Below are 21,811 nucleotides of genomic sequence, written 5' to 3' on the forward strand. Positions count from 1 at the left end.
TGGAATTAAAATTAAAATAAATGAATTAAAGGCTTTTTAAACATAATACAATTATAATATAATATATAATATGTATATTATTATATAGACATAATTTTAAATTGTTTTATTTTCCTTTTACATGGAACCTCCTACCTTTATTAAGTCTTCTTTTTTTTTTTTTTTTTTTTAATTTTTTTTTTCCAACGTTTTTATTTATTTTTGGGACAGAGAGAGACAGAGCATGAACGGGGGAGGGGCAGAGAGAGAGGGAGACACAGAATCGGAAACAGGCTCCAGGCTCCGAGCCATCAGCCCAGAGCCTGACGCGGGGCTCGAACTCACGGACCGCGAGATCATGACCTGGCTGAAGTCGGACGCTTAACCGACTGCGCCACCCAGGCGCCCCAAGTCTTCTTTTTTAACTCCAGTAATACCTGTTTCACAATCTACTTTGATATTAATAAAGTTGTATCTATTTAAATAAATGCATACATACATACATAAAAATAAAAGGCTAGGAACTGTGTGACAACTATAGTCAAACTTTTTTAATTACAAAAAGGTCAGGAATCAATGACATGGGTTCAAGCCCTAGGTTGGCTATTCACTGGCTCTTTAACCTTGGGTACCTCTATGCCTCCATTTGCTCATCTGAAATGAGGGTTTCAATACCTCTCCTCTTACCTACTTCACGAATTGGTTGAGATGATCATGTTAAGTATAGGAATGTTTTAACGTGGGAACATTTGAAAGCCTTAAGTGCATTACAAGTGTAGAGTATTATTTGAGTTATGAAATTCTGACTATATTCTCATCTCTATTGAATTGGCTTTTAGAGTCAGTAGAGTACCTACCAACTTCCATGGGCAAAGTTCTTGTGAAAATACCTGGGAGTCCTCACATGATAATTAACTTGGTAACCCCACCTCAGTCTCTGTGGTTTGCTTATGCGAGCAGCATGGTTAAAAATATCCTTGCCACCTCCTCATCCTCACCTCCAACCCCTCCTCCCAACCCACACAAATACTCAGTGGATGTGTAGTTTCTGCTATCTGCCCTGAAACTTCCAAAACCAACTGGAGGATAGTGAAAATAAGGGCTGCTACAAAAGCTGCCCCTTATTAATTCTGTGAGTCCCACCTGTCTTAATTCCTGAGGATGGAAAGTGTTGATGGCCATTGTGTCCTCAGCTACTGGTGTGAACTGTGAACTCACACCAGTACCCACCTTCATGAAACAGAAGGCAGGGCTCAACTGGGGACTGTCGAAGGAATACTTCATAGTACTAGGAAGAAAACGGGATTATTATGCAGGCAAATCTAACAAGTTCTGCAGCTGATTATTCATGCTGAGTGATTGCTATGGGTTAAATTGCATCTAGCCCTATTCATATGTTGAAACCTTACCTGTAGTACCTCAGAATGCCACCATATTGGAGATAAGGTCTTTAAAGAGGTGATTAAATTAAAATGAAGCCACCAGATGGGTGGGCCCTAATACAACCTGAATGATGTGTCTTCATAAGAAAGGGAATATTGGGACACACAAAGAAACATCAGGGATGCACAGAGGAAAGATCATGTGAAGACACAGTGAGATGGCCACCTACAAGCCAAGGAGAGAGGCCTTGGAAGAAACCAAACTTGCCAACATCTTGAACTTGGATGTCTAGCCTTCAGAACTGTGGGAAAATATATTTCTGTTGTTTAAGCCACACAGTCTGTGGTATTTTGTTATGGCAGCCCTAGCACACTGATACAGATTTTGGTTACCAAGAAGTGGGATGTTGCTGTAACAGATACATAAAAATATGGAAGTGGCTTTATTTTTTTGTTTATTTTAGAGATATACAGAGAGATTGCTAGCAGGAGAAAGGGGCAGAGGGAGAGAAAGACAGAATGTTAAACAGGGGAGCCCAATTTGGGGGCTCAATCCCACAACCCTGGGATCACGAACTGAGCGGAAAACAAGAGTCAGATGCTCAACTGACTGAGCCACGCTGGCGGCCCTAGAAGTGGCTTTAAAACTGGGAATGGGCAGGAGTGCCTGGGTGGCTCAATTGGTTAAGCATCCAACTTTGGCTCAGGTCATGATCTCATGGTTCGTGAGTTTGAGTCCTGTATGGGGCTCTGTGCTGACAGCTCAGAGCCTGGGGCCTACTTCAGGTTCTGTGTCTCCCTATCTCTCTGCCCCTCACCTGCTCATGCTCTGTCTCTCTCTCTCTCTCTCTCTCTCTCTCTCTCTCTCTCTCTCAAAAATAAATATTAAAGGGGCACCTGGGTGGCTCAGTCGGTTGAGCATCCGACTTCGGCTTGGCTCATGATCTTGCGGTCCATGAGTGCGAGCCCCGCGTCGGGCTCTGTGCTGACAGCTTGGAGCCTGGAGCCTGTTTTGGATTCTGTCTCCCTCTCTCTCTGACCCTCCCCCATTCATGCTCTGTCTCTCTCTGTCTCAAAAGTAAATAAACGTTAAAAAAATTTTAAGACAAATAAATAAATAAATATTAAAAATTTAAGGAAAAAATTGGGAATGGGCAAAGACTGGGAGAGTTTTGAGGTGCATGCTACATAAAGCCTAGATTGCCTTACAGAGATTTTTGGTAGGAATACGGATATTAAAGATGATTCTGGTGAGATCTCAGAAAGAAATGAGGAGCATGCTATTGGAAACTGGACAGAATTTGACTGATATAAAGTAAAAAAGAACTTGGATGAATTGTGTCCTAGTGTCGGGTGGAAGGTAAAAATTGTAAGTGTGGAACGTGCATATTTAGCTAAGGAGATTTCTAAGCAATGTTGAAGGTGGGGCCTGGTTTCTGCTTGCTGCTCATAGTAAAATATGAGAGGAGAAAGATACATTGAAGAAGGAATTGTTAGGCAAAAAGGAACCATAACTTGAAGATCTGGAAAAATCTCAGCCTATCCATATAACAAAATGTGAAAGCATGTTCAGGAGGCAACACCAAGGTTATGGCTGGATAGTCTTTTGAGTAAGAGGTCACAGGTGTGACTCATGGATCCTAATCAGCCAACTCAGCAGAAGCCAGGAATAGAGATGGAGTTCTATCAGCAGAAACACTGCCAGCTTAGACTAAAGGGGAAAGAGACAGGACATAATAAAGGAAGGCTTTCACACTTCTGGGATTCCACAGGACAGGACAATAGACCTATGTGACTGCCAAAAGGTGTTATCCTTCAAGAAGAGGGAAGAATTACCTCAAGGCAATTCAGAGTCAGCAGGGCTGCTGCCACCACTATAGGCCCAGAGGAAAGAGGCCCTAGGGGGAAAAGGCTGAATCCTCAGTTTCAATGGGCCAGACTGCCAACGTCCAGGGCCTCAAGGGTGAGCCTGCCACACACACCAGTGGGCCAAAGAACAGAGCATCAACCCAAAGAGGATAATTCTTGAGCCTTAAAATCTAATGGAATTTGCCCTGCTAGATTTCAGACTTCCTTGGAATCTAGGACATCTGTTTTCTTTCCAATTTCTCCCTTCTGGAATGGGAATGTCTACCCTATTGTCTGTCCCACAGATTGTATTTTGGAAGCAGGTAATTTGTATGGTTTCACAGGTTCACAGCTGAATAAGATTTTTGCCTTAGGATGAATTACACCTTGACTCTCATCCACATTTGATTTAGATGGTACTCAAATAAGATTAGGGATTTACGGTTGATGCTGGAATGGGTTAAAAATCTGGGGCTGTTGGGGGCACTTAGGTGGCTCAGTCGGTTAAGCATCCGACTCTTGGTTTTGACTCAGGGCATTATCTCACAGTTCATGAGTTTGAGCCCCATGTTCGGCTCTGTGCTCAGCATGTAGAGTCTGCTTAGGATTCTCTATCTCCCTCTCTCTATGTCCCTCCTGGCTTGCTCTCTCTCTCTCTCTCTCTCTCTCTCCCTCAATAAACAAACAAACAAACAAACAAACATTAAAAAAATTAACATCTACACGTTTACATTACCCGGATTCCTACTCTTAAACCTCTAACCTATCCAACCAACTATTTAACATATTCACTCAGATATCTAATACGGATTTCAACCACACCATTCTAAAACTGAACTACTAACTTCTCCCCACCCAATCTGCTCTACCAGTATTTGCTACCTCAGTTGACAGTAACTCCCTCATTCCAATTGCTCCCCCCAACAACCTGAAGCCATTTTTCACTCCTCTCTTTCTCTTACATTTTTCATTCGACCCTTCAGGAAATCCTATTGTTCTACCTTCAACATACATCCATCTCCACTGCTACCTACCACTGCTCTATATCATCTCTCACTTTCCCTCCAATAATCCATACACAACAGCCAGAGTGAGTCTGTGAAAGCTAAATCCCATCATGACATGTCCTCGCCATCAAAACCTCCACTGGCTCAGAATAAAAGCCAAAGTCCCTGCAATGACCCCCCAAGTCACTACATAATGTTGCCCCTCTTCATCTTACCTCATGTCCTATTGTGCTTCTGGGCCTACATTCAGTTTCTCTAAAAAACCTGTCACATTCCCATCTTAGGGCCTTTGCCATGGCTTTTCTCTTTTGCTAGAATGCTCCTCCCTCAGACCTCTGCATATCCAACACCCTCATTGCCTCTAAGTTTTAAATGCAAGGTTTCTCATCCTCAGCACTACTAATATTTTGGGCCAGATAATTCTTTGTTGTAGGGAGCTGTCCCATGCATTGTAGGATGCTTAAGAGCATCCCTGGCCTCCACCCAGTAGATGCCAGCAGCACTGCTGAATCATCCCCTAGTGATTACAACCAAAAAGGTCTCTAGACATTGCCAAATGTCCTCCACAAGGCAAACCCCCACACCCACAGTTGAGAGTCACTGCTTTATTCAAATACCTTCTTCTTCATGAAGCCTAGGTTAACCCTATTTAAAATTACAGCCAGTACTCCCTTCAGCAGCACATATACCAAAATTGGAACGATACAGAGATTTAGCATGGCCCCTGTGCAAGGATGCTACAAATTCATGAAGCACTCCATATTTTTATAATTTCAAAGGATAAACACAAAATTTGCTACTTGTAGAATCATGATTTAACTCCTTACCTCTAAATAAACTTAGTTAATATTTTTAAGTTCTAGAACAACAAAAAAAAGGTACAACCTATGCTTCCCCCAACCCGAGAATTTCTTATCCTCCTGATCCTGCTGTACTTTTCCGTGGCACTTATCTTACTCTGGCTGAGCTGCTAGAACAAAAATACCACAGACTGAGTGGCTTATAAACAAGAGAAATTTATGTCTCACAGATCTGGCGGTTGGGAAGTCCAAGATCAAGACGCTGGCAAATTCAGTGTCTTATGAGAACCTGTTTCCTCACTGGTAGCCATCTTTTCACTGTAACCTCACATAGCAGAAGGGACAAGCTAGCTCTCTGGGGTCTCTTTCACAAGGGCACTAATCCTAATCATGAGGGCCTAATCACCTCCTGAAGACCTCACCTCCTAATACTATCACCTTGGGTGTTAGGATTTCAACATATAAAATTTGGGGTGACACAAACATTCAGATTATAGCCACACTTGTCACCTTATAACATAACGTACAATATACTTTATTATGCTTTTTTAAAACTATCTCTCTAAAATGTAAGTTCTACAGGGAAGGGATAGATTTTCTTCCTTATTGTATCCTAAGCACCAAGAATAGTGTCTGGCACTTGAAAGTACTCAATAGTATTTGATGAATTAATAAATGAAAGGAACAACAAGGATAATGATAGAGAAGACAAGACCAAAACAGAAAAGACAAGAAGATGGAAAACATGCTGAAGTGACAACTGAAGCAAGATGAAAGAAGCTGCATCTGGATTGCCTATAAAGGGGGACCTGATAAGATACAAGGCTGATCTGCTCCACACAACCCAGGAAAGACTCAAACCTGAAGATACAAGTAAGGCACAAGGCTAAAAAGAGGGTCTGATTGAAAGCCTAGACACAAAACTGGTAAACATCTTCATCCTACCAAGAACATCCATTTTTCTGTAGCAAGAGACTGGAAATCTTTTTCCCCCGAGAAAATGAACCCACAAAAGCTCTTAGTTTGGAGATACCAGGCACTGTTGTAGTGGTAGAGGGGTGGAACCAGGAACATTCCATGCAGATCTGCATTCTACATGGTGGGAATCCCACTCCTCTGGGATGCTCCAACTCTAAAAGTCCAGCAGCCAAGCAAGAAACTTGGAGATAATTCTCTCAAGAAACTGAATAGTCCCAAACTAAAGATCTTCTGAGACACATATGGGGGACACCCCGACACAATCACTAGCAGTAAAGCCAAGAATCAACAAACCCACTCAAGCTGAACTGCCAATCAGGTTTTTAACGCCTCACTCTATTTTTTTTTAAGTTTATTTATTGGGGCACCTGGGTGGCTCAGTTGGTTAAGCATCCCACTTCGGCTCAGGTCATGATCTGAGCTTCATGAGTTCGAGCCCTGCACTGGGTCCTGTGCTCACAGCTAGGAGCCTGGAGCCTGGAGCCTGGAGCGTGGAGCGTGGAGCTGCTCAGGATTCTGGGTCTCCCTTTCTCTCTGCCCCTCCACCACTCACAGTGTCTCTCTCTGTCTCAAAAATAAATAAATATTTTTTAAAAAGTTTATTTATTTTCAGAGAGAGAGAGAGCACAAGCAGGGGAGGAACATTTTGAGAGGAAGACAGAATCCCAAGCAGGCTCCACATTGTCAGCACAGAGGCCAATGTGGGGCTCAAACTCAGGAACTGAACCATGAGATCATGACATGAGTTGAAATCAAGAATCAGAAGCTTAACCGACTGAGCCCCAAGGCCTCACTCTTAAATATGAACAGAATAGTCAACCAAGTATCACCAGCTGTTTGATTGAAGTCTCAATTGTGAAAGACAGTGACAAAAACAGGAAAAAAATTCCTGAAGGAAACAGACAATTCAAAGAACAGAAAAAATACACACACACACACTTAATCATATTACTAAAAAGAGAACAAGATGTTATACTAAAGGAACAGAGAAGAAGAAAAACCTTTTGAAAATTAAAGGTAGCACAGTAGAAAAAATTTCAATGAAGATGTTGTCATTTATATCAAGAAAATTTCATATAAATGAAAACAAAAAGGCAGCGATGGAAAATAGGAGAGGAATGAGTAACACATTATGGAATCAATCCACGAGGTCCAAAATCCAAATAATAGGAGATACAAAGAAAATATAGAAAATGAGGGGAAGGAGGAAATAATACAGGAAAATTTCTGAAAGTATTAGCTTCCTGACTGACAAGGCCTAAAATGTACCCACCACAATGAATGGGGAAAAAAAAAAGCCCACATGGTCAAGAAGTTTCAGGGATAAAGAGATTCCCTAAAAGTTTCTAGAAAAAAAAAAAGAAGAGAGAAATTACCTATAGGACCTAAAGTAGCATTTAGACTCATACAACACTGGCAGCCAGATGACAATCAAGCCATGTCTTCAAATTTATAAAGGCCAATTATTCAAACACAAATCTAGAAATCTAGAGAAAGTTTAAGTCATGTGTCAGGAATGAAAAGACACTTACAGACATGCAAAAGCTCTAGAAGTTTACCTCCTAGGCACTCTTCCTCAGGAAGCTAATGGAGGTCGTATTCCATCCAAAGGGGGGTATAAACCAGAAAAAGGAAGACAGGGGCTCTGGGAGACAGGACAGGAAAGCAGCAGAGGGCCTCAGGAGCCTAGGATGGAAGATTCTCAGAAAAATGTCTTCCAGGGAAAAAACTGAACTCAAGTTGTTGAGCATGGGGAGAATATAGATGAATGTTTGACAGAGCTCTTAGAGCATTTGCGGAAAAAATTAGCAACAGGTTCATAAAAAACTAAACCAATGGAAAAATGAGGTAATTATTCATGTCAATAAAAAGTTATAAACATCCATCACATCATACACTATATATACACACATATATACACACATACACACACACACACACACACACACAACAGAGGGATGCCTGGGTCGCTCAGTCACCTGAGTGTCCGACTCTTGGTTTCGGCTCAGGTCACGATCCCAGGGTTGTGGGATGGAGCCCCGCATCAGCCTCCCTCAGTGCAGAGCCTGCTTGAGATTCTCTGTCTCTCTCTGCCCCTCTCCCCCACGTGCTCTCACTCTCTCTTGCTAAAAAATAAAAAAGATGAAGTGCAGTATTATGTGAAAAAAAACAGGTGCAGAACAGAGTCCATATTAAGCTACCTTTGAGCCAAGAAAAGCTTATTTTTTAAAAATAAGCAAAAACAAAATTTGTTACTTATAGAAGGAGGTGGGGAACTGGGTAGAGATGAAAGCTAAACCTTTTTTTTTTAATTTCTTTTTTCAATGTTTATTTACTTTTGGGACAGAGAGAGACAGAGCATGAACGGGGGAGGGGCAGAGAGAGAGGGAGGCACAGAATCGGAAACAGGCTCCAGGCTCTGAGCCATCAGCCCAGAGCCCGACGCGGGGCTCGAACTCACGGACTGCGAGAGCGTGACCTGGCTGAAGTCGGACGCCTAACCGACTGCGCCACCCAGGCGCCCCTAAAGCTAGACCTTTCTAAATATACATTTATTTTGCAGATTTGACTTTGCAACCATGTAAATATTTTACAAATATAAAACAAAATTTAATCAAAATGAAAAAACTACAAGCCCTAAAATTTGAAAGCAAGCAAAATGAAAAAAAATTAAAAAGAACCCATATATCAAGTATCAAGTTAGTGGCTTAACTACAAAGAACATAGAGAGGTACTATTTCAAGAGGCATGATAATTAAAAAAAAAAGAACTGGACATACATCTTGAGCTCTTTTCAGTTATCATTTGTTGGTAATAATATTGGTACTCTTGTTTGGAAATTATTATATATATATATAGTAGGATACATATATGTGTGTGTGTGTGTGTGTGTGTATATACATTAGGATACATATAAGATATATATATATATGTAGTAAGATATAATAAATAAGTATTTTAATGTTGTCAGGACTAAAATTTTCATTGTAAGACAAAAGACAAAAATCAAAGGATTTAAGTAAAAGTTCTGTCATTCCAAATTCGATTTGAATATATCACTATGAACTAATATTTTCTCTTTAAAAAATATTCCCTAGCTCTGCCCAGTAGAAAGGCCTTGAAGTATTACCAATCCAGTATAAATAAGCACCCCTAAGCACCCATACTGTAGCCTCCAAATACCATTTCCCACTAAAAGAGACAAGGATTCCTTGAAGAAATGGCTGATTCCCAGTCTCAAGCAGAAAACACATTAGATGTGCTAGAAATATCTTAGCTTTACACAACTATCAGGGCCATCCTAAGGCTCTAAGACAATGTAGAGAGGTTCTGATTGGTTAAAAATGGAACTTGAGTATCAAAAAATAATAGTAAATGCAATAGACTAAAACATATCAAGTATGTTAAATATCCATGAGTTTACAGTGATACTGAAACAAACAAATGTAACTAATCATCGTTTGAAGAAGATGAAAGAACCAAGGATTTAGCCTGTATTGATTGTATCAGTACATCAGGGTAACCAAATAAGGATAAGGAATAAGGAAAAGTGATTTTTAGAAGAATTCCAACTAATAAATGAAGAAAACATGATAGACTAGGCAATGATCACCAATGGCTGCTAAAACCGTTACGTGAAAAGCTAACAGAATTTTTTTTGAGGGGGAGAGAGAGAGAGAGCGAGAGAGCATGAGTAGGGGAAAGGCAGAGGTGGGGGCAGGGAAGAGAGGGAATCTTAAGCAGGCTCCACGACCAGCGTGGAGCCCAACACAGGGTTCAATCCCATGACCCTGGGATCATGACCTGAGCCGAAATACAGAGTTGGACGTTTAACTGACTGAGCCACTCAGAGGCCCCTACAGGAAATTTTTCAATGAGTGGATCGAGCTGATGACACTGAATCCACTGTTCAATCTTAACATCACCAAGAGGGCCTATCAGACATATATGCATTAAAAATATTCTCACCTCAAATTAAATCTGAATCGAATCAACATTCTAGATCTACCAGTTTACAGGAAATACTGGCGATAGAGGAAGAACATTAAATGACATCATGAGAATTCAATAAGCAAAATCCAGCACAAGAGGAGCATTGTACAGTTCAGTTGGTTGAGCGTCTGACTCTTGACTTTGCCTCAGGTCATGATCTGACATTAGTAGGTTCGAGCCCTGTATCAGACCCTGTGCTGGCAGCATGGAGCCTGCTTGGGATTCTGTCTCCCTCTCTCTCTCTGCCCCTCCCCTACTTGGTCTCTATCTCTCTCTCAAAATAAACTTACAAAATCCAGAACGAGAATTTCCACAGGAAAACCAATCAGTTTCTTCAAAAAATAAATTGTAAGAACAAAAAAATTAAGAAGGAAGGGTACTTACAAATTAAAAGAGAAGGAAGAGACATGTTAATTAAATGCAAAGTGTACACCTTGTTTGAATACTGATTTGAACAAACCAAATGTAAAACTCAAACCATTTATATGATAAATAGGTGTCAAATCTGAACATTTATTGGATATTTGATTATATTATGGGTTAAATATTTGTTTCCAGGTATAATAATGTTATGAAGTTATGTTTAAAAAATTAAGTTCTTTATTTTTTTTAATATTTATTTTTGAGAGAGAGAGAGTATAAGCAGGGGAGGGGCATAGAGAGAAGGAGACACAGAATCTGAAGCAGAATCCAGGATCTGAGCTGTCAGCACAGAGCCCAACGCGGGGCTTGAGCTCGTGAACCGCAAGATCCGAAGTCGTCATGACCTGAGCCGATTGGACGCTTAACCAACTGAGCCACCCAAACACCCCTGAGTTCTTTCTTCTAGAACTCACACTGAAGTATTTACATTTTATATGATACAATATCTGGAATTTGCCTCACACTAATCCAAATATGTTGGTGGAAGGTGAGGTGGGTGAGAGTATAGATAAAATAAGATTGTACACATACTGATAATTGTTGAAGCTGGGTAATGGATATGTAGGGTTCATTATACTACTCTCTACTTTTACATGTTTTCAGTTCTTCAAAATATAAAATGAAAGGAAAATTTGTACAATAAAGGAAAATACAATCATATACATGTGCTTGGCTCAGGAGTGAATATCTACATAACTATAACAATGTCAATACTAAATATTTATTTAACCAAGAATTGTGCTATAAACATAGAAGAAGGGTAATTTGGGAAGAAAGACAAAATAAGAGAGAATTCTTATACACCATAACTGGAAGTCAACAAATAATATGTAACTTCGATAAATCAAAATACATGAGAATAATGTACTATTTGGAAATATCGAACCCCAGAAGAAATAGCTAAAATAACTGCTGTTCTTTCTGGGGAGCAAGATTCAAGAGCATGGAAGGGTGGGGCAGAAGAGCACCATTTTTCCTTACTAACCTGTTAGTAGTATTTGTCTTTGAAAACTATGTACTTCTATTTCTTTAAAGGATTTAAAAAAATTTTAAGTGTGTGTATTTTGAGAGAGACAGCACAAGTAGGGGAGGGGCAGAGAGAGAGAGAGGGAGAGAGAGAATCCCAAGCAGGCTCCATGCTGCCAGTGCAGAGCCAAAGGTGGGGCTTGAATCCACAAAGCTGTGCAATCATGACTGGAACTGAAAGCAGGAGTCAGATGTTCACCTGAGTCACCCAGGTGGCCCTTTTTTTTTTTATTTTAAAAAAAAAATTTTTTTTTCAACGTTTATTTATTTTTGGGACAGAGAGAGACAGAGCATGAACGGGGGAGGGGCAGAGAGAGAGGGAGACACAGAATCGGAAACAGGCTCCAGGCTCTGAGCCATCAGCCCAGAGCCTGATGCGGGGCTCGAACTCCCGGACCGCGAGATCGTGACCTGGCTGAAGTCGGATGCTTAACCGACTGCGCCACCCAAGCGCCCCAATGTGGCCCTTTGATAGTATTTTATTTAAAGACTGCTTCTTAGGTCTTGGTGCTCTGGCTGTCCACTCCCACAAAATCCGTATTTTGACTCAATATTCAAGAGTAGATATTTAAACCTCAAATCAGGACAAACTAGGGTTATCCTATCGTCTTAATGGAATGGAATGTCACTACCACTAACACAGAAAGAGAGATGAAGGTATAAAAAAAAGTGAGAACAACCTAGTGCTATAATATATACAATATTACTTTTATTACAATGGGCATCTGGCCTTTATTTGACTCATGACACCAGGGTCGTGGGATCCAGCCCCATGTTGTGTTCCACACTGAGCGTGGAGCTTGCTTAAGATTCTCTCTTTCTTGGGGCTTAGACGGTTAAGTGCCTGACTTTGGCTCAGGTCATGATCTAACAGTTCTTGAGTTCGAGCCCCATGTCAGGCTCTGTGCTGACAGCTCAGAGCCTGGAATCTGCTTTCAGATTCTGTTTCTCCCCCTCTCTCTGCCCCTCCCCTGTTCACACTCTGTCTCTGTCTCTCAAAAAGTGAATGAACGTTAAAAATTTTTTTTTAAAAAAAGATTCTCTCTTTCTCTCCTCTGCCCCTCTCTCCCATTCACATGCTCTCTCCCTCTAGAATAAATTAGAAAAAAATATGTGTCCTATTAGAAGGTACCACCCAAGTTTTAGAAACCTGAATCATTAGGAGGGTGGGCATTGGTAAGAAGCAAAAGGGAACCAAGAGTGTCAGCTGGGAGTCCTATTCAGTCCTTATGAGCAAGGCTTTTGACTTTTTTTTTTTAAGTTCCACAAGGGCAGGTACCATATCTGCTTGAGTCATCATTGGATCCCCAGCACCTAGCGCAGTGCTGGACACACAGGAGGCACTCAATAAATAGTAGGTGCATGAAAGAAAAGGATATAAAAATGTCTTAGAGGCCAACCTTATGATGTAGATGCCGTATCACCTACATCTCTCTTGATATTTCTCAGTTCTATTCTGCCAAAAACACTAGTCTTCCAAATATTTCAGACACTCGCCACTTGTTATACTGCCCTCATCAGTACCTCTCTCCTAATACCTCCTTCCTATTAAATTCCTTGGATGCCTGACATGTGCAATAATGGATTCAGTTCCCTGTCTTGCTCTCCACCCTTCTGGAAATGAAACACTTAGCAATGTTCTCTTTCTGTGTTACAAGGTATGCTTACAAAACAGAGCCCCTCCTCCCCTGTAGCACCAGTAGCCACTCTATTATTAAAATGTCAGGGACACTACTATTACAGACTGCAATGCCTCAGGTCATCTTCAACCAGCCCTTGTTCCTCATTACCTGTGCCACTTGTGTTTCTCAGGGATGTTTTTCAAATGGTTAGACCACACACAGATGATGTTTCTGTCTAAAGAAAGAAAAATAATTTGATTTACATTGTTTTCTTGATAAAAGATTATTTAAAAGAAAATGTCTGTCAATTTAAATTCCCTCCTTCAGAGAGGCAAACACAGATTTGAGGCAGCCCTGTTTCCTGGTCTAGCCATTATGAAGCTTATTCTTAATGGAGCTAGTCTGCAATATTTTCTCACATGCTACAAATGCACAGTATGACAAGGTCTGCTTTCTGTTAAGATTTTAACAGGGAAATAACAGGTAATGGGTTTTGTTTTTGTTACTGAATAATAGAACACTGACGTCATATACTCATTTAATTCATCACACAGAGGGGGGAAAAGCCAAGTGCCTGCCCTAATGAACTCTGGTTTAAGCATATGGGTATTAAACAGTGTGACTAATATAAAATGATGGTGTTTCAAGTGGATTTGTTGAAAATGGGTAAATAGAAAGTTCAGGAATGGAATCTTGGAATGGGTACTGGGATTAAATCTCAGAAATATGCCATTGTGATTTCCCTTACTACCACTCACCCCTACCAATTATTTTAAGGCAGATTTATGACAGAAAGCTCTAGTTTTTAGGGATGTAGGACTATGAAACAGAAAAGCCAACTCTGTAATAAAAAGGAGACTGCTCCCAGTACAGAAAGTAGCATAAAATGATGATGACGATAATGTGTGGGCAGCAGCAACATTAACATTTACTAAGTGCTAAATGGGGCTCAGGCATATGACTTTTCGAGGAAAAAAGGGTGAGGGTTGTGATTCCTAGCACTATGTTACAATGACTACCCACCAAAAGGAATCCAAAATTAACTTTGTGATCACGTTCTGCATCAAAGAATTCATCTTTCTCCTTTAAGGCCACCATGTTTTCCACCCCTCTCCACTCCCACTGACACTGTTCCTAAACCTTCCCTCTCCTCTCAGCCCTTGGTTTGTTATTTCTACTAGTCATGGTCTTCAACTGACCTCTCCAGATTCCCAAGTAGTGCCCCACAGTCTTTGGATTGCCATCTGGACCTCAGTTCACAGAGAAGGTGGACTTGTTTCAGTAGCCATTGATGACAGGCTGGAGAAGGCAGGGCAGGAGAGGCACAACAGGACAAATGAAACTGAAGAGCACAGCAGTAAAAGGGATGTAAGAATGTTCTCTCATGAGGGCAAATAAATGATGCTTGCTTGGAAGGTATGGCATATGTGAAAGTCCATAGCTGAGGTCAAGACACTCCAGATACTCCATAGTGCAAAGGAGTTTCAATCTTGTCATGAAGTATGGGTCAGCAAGCTTTCTCAGTAGAGAGCCAGATAATAATTTTAGGTTTTGCAGGCCATGTGGTTCCTGTCACAATCACTTAACTCTGCCATGCAGTGCAAAAGCAGCCACAGACAATTCAGAAACAAGTGAGCTCAGTTATGTTCCAATAAAACTTTATTTATAAAATAAAGCTCAGGTGTGGGACAGATGTGGCCTAAGGCCCATAGTTTGCCAACCTCTGCCATAAATTAAGTTCTGCCTCTCTGAGGCCTCATTAGGTTTCCAAATTCTGAAATCCTTCTAAGGAGAAAATACTATAGTGGTTGAGAAAGTAGGCTTTGCATTGAATAGACCTGAGTGTGAACTTCAGCTCTGGCACTTTCTAGATGTGTGTCTTGGGGCAAATTATTTAATCTCTCGTCTGTAAAATAATAGTGCCTACCCCTCAGGGTGACTATAAACAGTAAACTAGACAGTGATGTGTGCTAATCACTTAGCACAGGGCCTGGTCCCCAGGAAATGCCCAATAAGTGCCCAGTGATATTATTAGCTTAATAGCTAATAAGGGGAATTAGCAGATAAAGGATAGGGAAGTGGTGGCTTACAAAGGGTATAATAGATGGAGAAGACAACAGAGCCCCTCAGGTCTGGGTATAGATGTTGTCACATTGACACCATTGAGCATTTGGAGGTAAGACTCTAGTCTCTGTAAAATCTTCTTCTGAGCTTCAAATTTCATCTAAAAGGAATATATATAATGAAACAAGAAGTCTTATGCAATATCACCTCAAAGAATGGAAAACAAACAGGATAAGAGAAGGTTGTCCCACAGATTCTTGTGTCATGGTCTGAGCAAATAAGGAACCTATAATGATGGAACAGTAACAGACCTAAGAAGGTATTGGGAGAAAGGTCAAGAGTGAGCTCTTGTATAAGCTCTTCATTTTATCTGACTTTCAGACTGAACACTCAAGCTATATGTCGGTGCTGTCCAGTAGAACTTGTTGTGATAATGAAAATGTTTTATATCGGTATTATATTCTATATAATATGGTAACCCCAAGCCACACATGGCTAATGAGCATGTGAAATGAAGCTCATGTGACTGAAGAATTTAATTTTTAATCTTATTTAATTTTAATTAACTTATACAGTTACCTTTGCTATAATATGGATTTCTACACTATGCTATGCAAATTACACAAAAGAAATCACAGGGTATTAAAAGTACACTTGTCTTGGGGCACCTGGGTGGCTCAACTGGTTAAGCATCCGACTTCAGCTCAGGATTCGTGGGTTCAAGCCCCGCATTGGGCTCCGTGCCAACAGCTCAGAGCCTGGAGCTTGCATCAGATTCTGTGTCTCCCTCTCTCTCTGCCCCTCCCCTGCCCGCATGCTGTTTCTCTCTCACACAAATAAACAAATGTAAAAAATTTTCAAAAAAGTACCCTTGCCTTGATGAGCACTAATATACAGAATTGTCGAATCACTATAGTGTACACCTGAAACTAATTTAATAATGTATGTTAACTGTACTGGAACTAAAACTTAAAAAAAAAAAACACAGGGCTCATGGTAAAAATGGGGTCAGGCACACATATTCCAAAACTTTATCAGTAATGCATATAGAAAAGATAGGAACTGGGGTGCCTGGGTGGCTCAGTTGGTTAATCATCCAACTCTTGATTTTGGCTCAGGTCATGATCTCACAGTTCATGAGTTCGAACCCCTGCATCGGGCTCTGTGTCAACAGTGCAGAGCCTGCTTGGGATTCTCCATCTCCCTCTCTCTCTGCCCCTCCCCCACTCACACAACACTCTCTCTCTCTCTCTCTCTCTCTCTCTCTCTCTCTCAAAATAAATAAACTTAAAAAAAAGAAAAGAGGGGCGCCTGGGTGGCGCAGTCGGTTAAGCGTCCGACTTCAGCCAGGTCACGATCTCGCGGTCCGTGAGTTCGAGCCCCGCGTCGGGCTCTGGGCTGATGGCTCAGAGCCTGGAGCCTGTTTCCGATTCTGTGTCTCCCTCTCTCTCTCTGCTCCTCCTCCGTTCATGCTCTGTCTCTCTCTGTCCCCAAAATAAATAAACGTTGAAAAAAAATTAAAAAAAAAAAAGAAAATATAGGAGCCTAACAAAAAAGAGTAATACAGTTTTACACATGTTTAAATGGTTGAGAAATGTATAGATGCATACCACAATAAGGATGGCACTTTACCCCAACAAAGACCTGAAGTTTGCTTGTGGAAATGTCCACTTGTGAGTTATCATGAAGTGGTAAAAGGAGGGTTATGTGTCACACACAGAAAGATATAGCGGCAGAAGTGGCTGACTGTGGTTCATAACACACTCAGTGCGCAATGGTACGCGGCAGACGTTTGAGGTATGTGTGCATGTTCACTTCAGGTATTCTTATGCAGCTCAGTTCTGCCAGGTGCAGTTTCCTTCTTTCATCTGGTGTTTCTCGTGGACAAAATCACTCCTAAGCCAACGTGAAATGTGCATTATGTTCAAATTGTTCCCTGATCTATCAATCCCTTGAACAAATTTCAATTTTTAAAACAAGCATTATAGCAGAATTGACTGTGTTTAAAATCAGCCACATGTAGCTTAGTGGCTACTGTGTTAGAAAGTGCAGGTATTGATTTTAAGCACCTGCTTGGGTATCTGGATAGAGCTGTGCAGTCAGGTTTCCTACAAGTCTGGCACCATTCATCCTGATGGAATGGAGAAGTGAAGACTTAAGCTGGGTACCAACCTTGAGCTGTTCCTCATAGCTCAGCCATCCAGAGTGGTGTCACAACATCAGCCAGCCTTAAATAAAATGATTCAAGCACTTCATTCATTATATAAATATATACTGAGCTCCTACTATGCATAAGTACTTTCTGCCACCATTTTTTCTGGCATTTTACTTATTCAGAAAACCTAACTCTCATGTCCCTGGGGAGATACAGTCTGGGAGAAGAGCCCATTTTGGTGCTGTCTACTTAAGAAAACAGAACAGATGGGCAAATTTAATATAAGAAAAATCCAGATTTATCAGGAGGTAATTAATCATATTACAAAAGGCTTCACTGTTGGGTTCCTTTAAATAGCTCACCTCCCTAATGCTTTTAAAATATAGTTTGATTTAGAAAATACATTTGTTGTATAAAATGAGGTATGTTTGTGTTTTCATCGCTGCAACAGGACTATTCATTTGTACGTTCTTTCTCTGGATCCCTGATTTCCAGCATACCTTCCCTGGACCTTTTTAGAGACAAGGTCCCAGTTTAAGATTTCATTTCTGTGAAAAACACACTTAGAGGCAAGGAGAATATTTTCTGCCATCACAAAGCATTTCTACCAACGTTCCTCCAATGTCTTCAAGACTGCCCTGGGTATTCTAACTTGGGTGCCCCCTAGAATCCTTGCAATGCCATGTTAGTTACATCAGGCATACAGAATTTTAGTAGGCCCAGAGATTCACACTTGCTAAGGGGAAAGGATATCAGCCTGGGCCTTACCTTTCCTCCTAGGAACCATCGAGTGGTCCAAGATGGCTTCGTTTCTTGTGCCTTTTCTGTCCTCTTTGACACTTCTTGCCTATCATATGCATGAAGTTTCCCTTACATGCTCTGCCCAAAAAGAGCTGTGACCAACCTGGAGGTTTTATGGCACACCAAGGGAGCAGTCCTCGTTTGGAGATGAGACCAAACTTGGAGAAGAAACACCTTAGGCTATGCATTGGGACTCTTCTCATAATCCCTGCCAAGCACCAAAATACTGAAATTCACCTGCATGAAAGGTGAACAAACAGAAGTTGGGAAACAGAAGCACGACTCCCAAAACCCTTCATTCATTTACAAACCCTATGGAAACTCAGCACCCAGCACAGTGCCTGGCAGAGTCAATACTTGGTAAAAACAGGCCTGCTGAAAGGAACTGAATTACTGCATGCCGGGCACTGGCTTAGGTTCCCAAAATAAAAAGATGAGAAAAATACATTCTTTGTCCTCCAGGGAAGAGATCAACATACTTGGATACACTTCTATGGCTAATCCCTGTCCATATTCTACCTTCCCACCCAAAAACCAATCATCCCACTAATATTTAATAAGTGCTGACTATGTGCAAGGCACTGTGCCACACAAGATATGAGAAGGGTCACGAAGGTTACAATCTAATTGAGAAGATCAAGTGCAGATGCAGGAAACGACAATAATAAATAATGTAATATGCTTAGTTCCTGACAAATGCTCAAGAAAAACTTCCCAGAGCAGGTAAGCCTTGCATCAGGTCTTAAAGGATGGCAGGTAGGTGAATCAGATGTTTGTAGGCCAACAGCTAGATGAGTCTGGCTAAAACAATAGTTCATTTTAGGGAACAGAGGAAATGAAGCTGAAAAGTTACATCAAAGTGAGATCTGGAAGAACTTTAATGCCTGAATAAAACATGGACTTTATTGTGAAGGCAACAGTGAGTTGAGGGAGGCTTTATGTAGAAAAATAAAGATGAAATGGGGAGGTTAATAAAAAGCAAGTTCATGGGGCACCTGGGTGGCTCAGTCAGTTAAAGCATCTGACTCTTGATTTTGACTCAGATCATGATCTCACAGTTTGAGGCCCACGTAGGGCTCTGTGCTGGCAGTGTGGACCCTGCTTGGGATTCTATCTTTCTCTCTCTCTCTCTCTCTCTCTCTCTCTCTCTCTCTCAAAAATAAATAAACTTTTTTTAATGTTTATTTCTTTTTGAGAGAAACTTTTTTTTAAAAAAAGTTCATTTTTGAGGCATGTGTTTGCAATTGTAAGGAAAATGTCCAAATGGAAACATCTAACAAGTAAATAGAGAAGCAGTACTACAAGTCATGAGAGAAGTCAGAGCTAGAGATTTGAGTGAGTGTCTATAAAAAATACAAGCTGTAAGATTCTTTAAAAAAAAATAGCTTTCAGTGAAGAGAAGAGCAAAAGTCCAATGACTATGCCTAGGAAAAAGGCAATATTTGGAGAACAAGAAGAGATGTTGGTGACCCAGGAAAACCAGGACAACACAGGGCTTAGAGGCCAAGGGAGATGCCTTTAAGTAAGGCACTGACATACCCAGTATGTCTGAGGCCAAAGAAAGGTAAAGAAGACAATAGTAAGTGGCAGACAGGAGGGACAAATGAAGGTTTCAGATCCTAGGCATGCAGACCCTAGAGGGAGGCAGACCTGGGTGGTCCCCTGGCTCCACCACTTACTAGTTACTTGGCAAGTTAATCATTCCCTATCACCTTCCTTTTTTTTATCTGTAAAATGGAGATAATAATTGTTCCTACCTCATATCGTGGTTATAAGAGTTAAATAAGGGATAATTAATGAAAAGTACTCAGCAGAAGATTAAATAGAGATGATGTTTGTAAAACTCTGAGCACAGCATCTAGCACCTGGCAAAAACTCGGTATGTGTTAACTATAAGTGTCATGATGTTTAAAGACAGTATGGGACTGGGTAGGGGGAAGTTAAAGTAGGGGTAACTATAAGGCATAAGCTGTAAGAGTTAGAACAGGTGAAAGCCTCACTCTGGAAGGAAGAAGGAATCCATTTTCCTCTAACACATGACTCAGTGTTTTGCCTATTTACCTTATGGTGCCTGATCATTTCCGTGTAACTTGTTTGAGCACCAAGAATATGTGAATGGACTTGGCTGGACACATCAATGATGAGCTGCGAAATTACCTTTTTGCCCTTGTCCTCTATCTTGGATTACATCCCAATGGTAAGTCATACCTAATTCGGAATACACACACACACACACACACACACACACACACACACACATCTCCAATGTATGTAATAATAGATTTATTAACAAAGATTCCTCCATGGCTTCCTCTTATTACTGTAAAGTTAGTATGCCATGACCACTAGGTAACTTAAAGGATGCCAACATGGGTGCTATAATATTTAGCCCATATACCATTTTGTGTGTTTACAAAGTACTAAAGAAAGCAACTGTCACAACATGGAAGCATTTGGGGGGAATTTCAAATTTCTAAAAAAAATATTTAAGTTGTACCAAAGTCCAGGTGTTAATGCATAGCACCCTCCATCCAATTTACTCCCAGGAAGAGGCAAGTCATTAATAACATGAGCTTTGGAGCCATATTCTAACCTCAGCTCTGCCTCCCACTAGCTATGTGACTTTGGGCAAGTTACTTAAGCACTAGGAATCTCAGTGTCACCACTCATAAAAACAGGACTAGTAACACCTATCTTTCAGGGTTGTGCTAAGAATCAAACAAGCTCATATGTATGAAGTGCTCAGGGCTGTGCCTAATATGGCAGGCATTCAACACGAGTCACTGCCCTTCCTTAGGCTCTGATATGAAGCACATCACTTGACTTCTTCATGGTTCCATGTGTTGGACCTGCAAAACTAGTGGGATGTAATAAAGTATGCAAGTGCTGTTAGGATAAGTAAAATTATGTAGGAAACTTAAAAAACAAAGCACAAACAAAAGAACTTTAATAACATTCTGCATTAGTGCCTGCTAAAGTGTGGTGAGTTTAAGACCTGCTTTGGACCACCTATTAACACTATCAAAAGTGTGTAACCTGCAATAAACATTTTTCTAAAGTGGCACAAATGTATGTATTTGATATGAAGAAATACAAAGGCCAGAGAGAAGAAATGAGTGAAGAGGTAAGAGACAAAGAATAAAGAATGGGCACTGAGAGGGAAAAGGGAGTGGTACTGGTCCCTCCAGGTGACAGACAAGGATGAAGGAAGCTGGAGGCCCATTTAGGGATTGCCGGAGGAGGGATAGGAGAGCTGAGAATTGAAGACAGCTATCCATACCCCACAACAATCAGAATTTGTTTTGAGTGTGTAGGTCCTCTCACTGGTGAATGCCACCATGACTGTGCTCCACTTGCCCTGTACCCCTCAGCAGGAGGGCCTTTGTCCATCTAGGTCTCTTCCTCCAGATCATCAGATATGGTCTCAAATAGGACCCTACTATCGCCAACCAGTCATCTGTCCTGGTAAAGAGCCTTTCATCATATTTAGTAATTTCTCTAGTGAAATATATTTTTCAAGGGAGAATAATACCAAAGTGGATTATATTTCTTTGTTTCTTGATGTCACAGGAGGCATTTGTCCACTCAAAAGACTTTTCTTTTCATACCTTTTCTTGTTTTAAATAAATGCTTGGGTTTTAAAAAAAATGTGAAAACTGCTCAGTTTCTGCCTCAGGAATTAATCGGAAAGGAACTCAGGGTCCAGAGCTGCCAGATAGGAAGGTAGACTACG

The 21,811-nt window shown here is 40.8% G+C and overlaps 1 non-coding gene across 1 annotated transcript; it reads left to right on the plus strand.

Annotated features, from left to right (window-relative positions):
* Nucleotides 1-4,880: 4,880 nt before the first annotated feature.
* LOC125157981 (U6 spliceosomal RNA) lies at nucleotides 4,881-4,983 on the plus strand. The gene has a single exon (XR_007149119.1). It is a non-coding gene; the product is annotated as a U6 spliceosomal RNA (small nuclear RNA).
* Nucleotides 4,984-21,811: the final 16,828 nt, after the last annotated feature.

This window comes from Prionailurus viverrinus, chromosome X (genome assembly GCF_022837055.1).
Source record: "Prionailurus viverrinus isolate Anna chromosome X, UM_Priviv_1.0, whole genome shotgun sequence".
Lineage (NCBI taxonomy): Eukaryota > Metazoa > Chordata > Mammalia > Carnivora > Felidae > Prionailurus > Prionailurus viverrinus.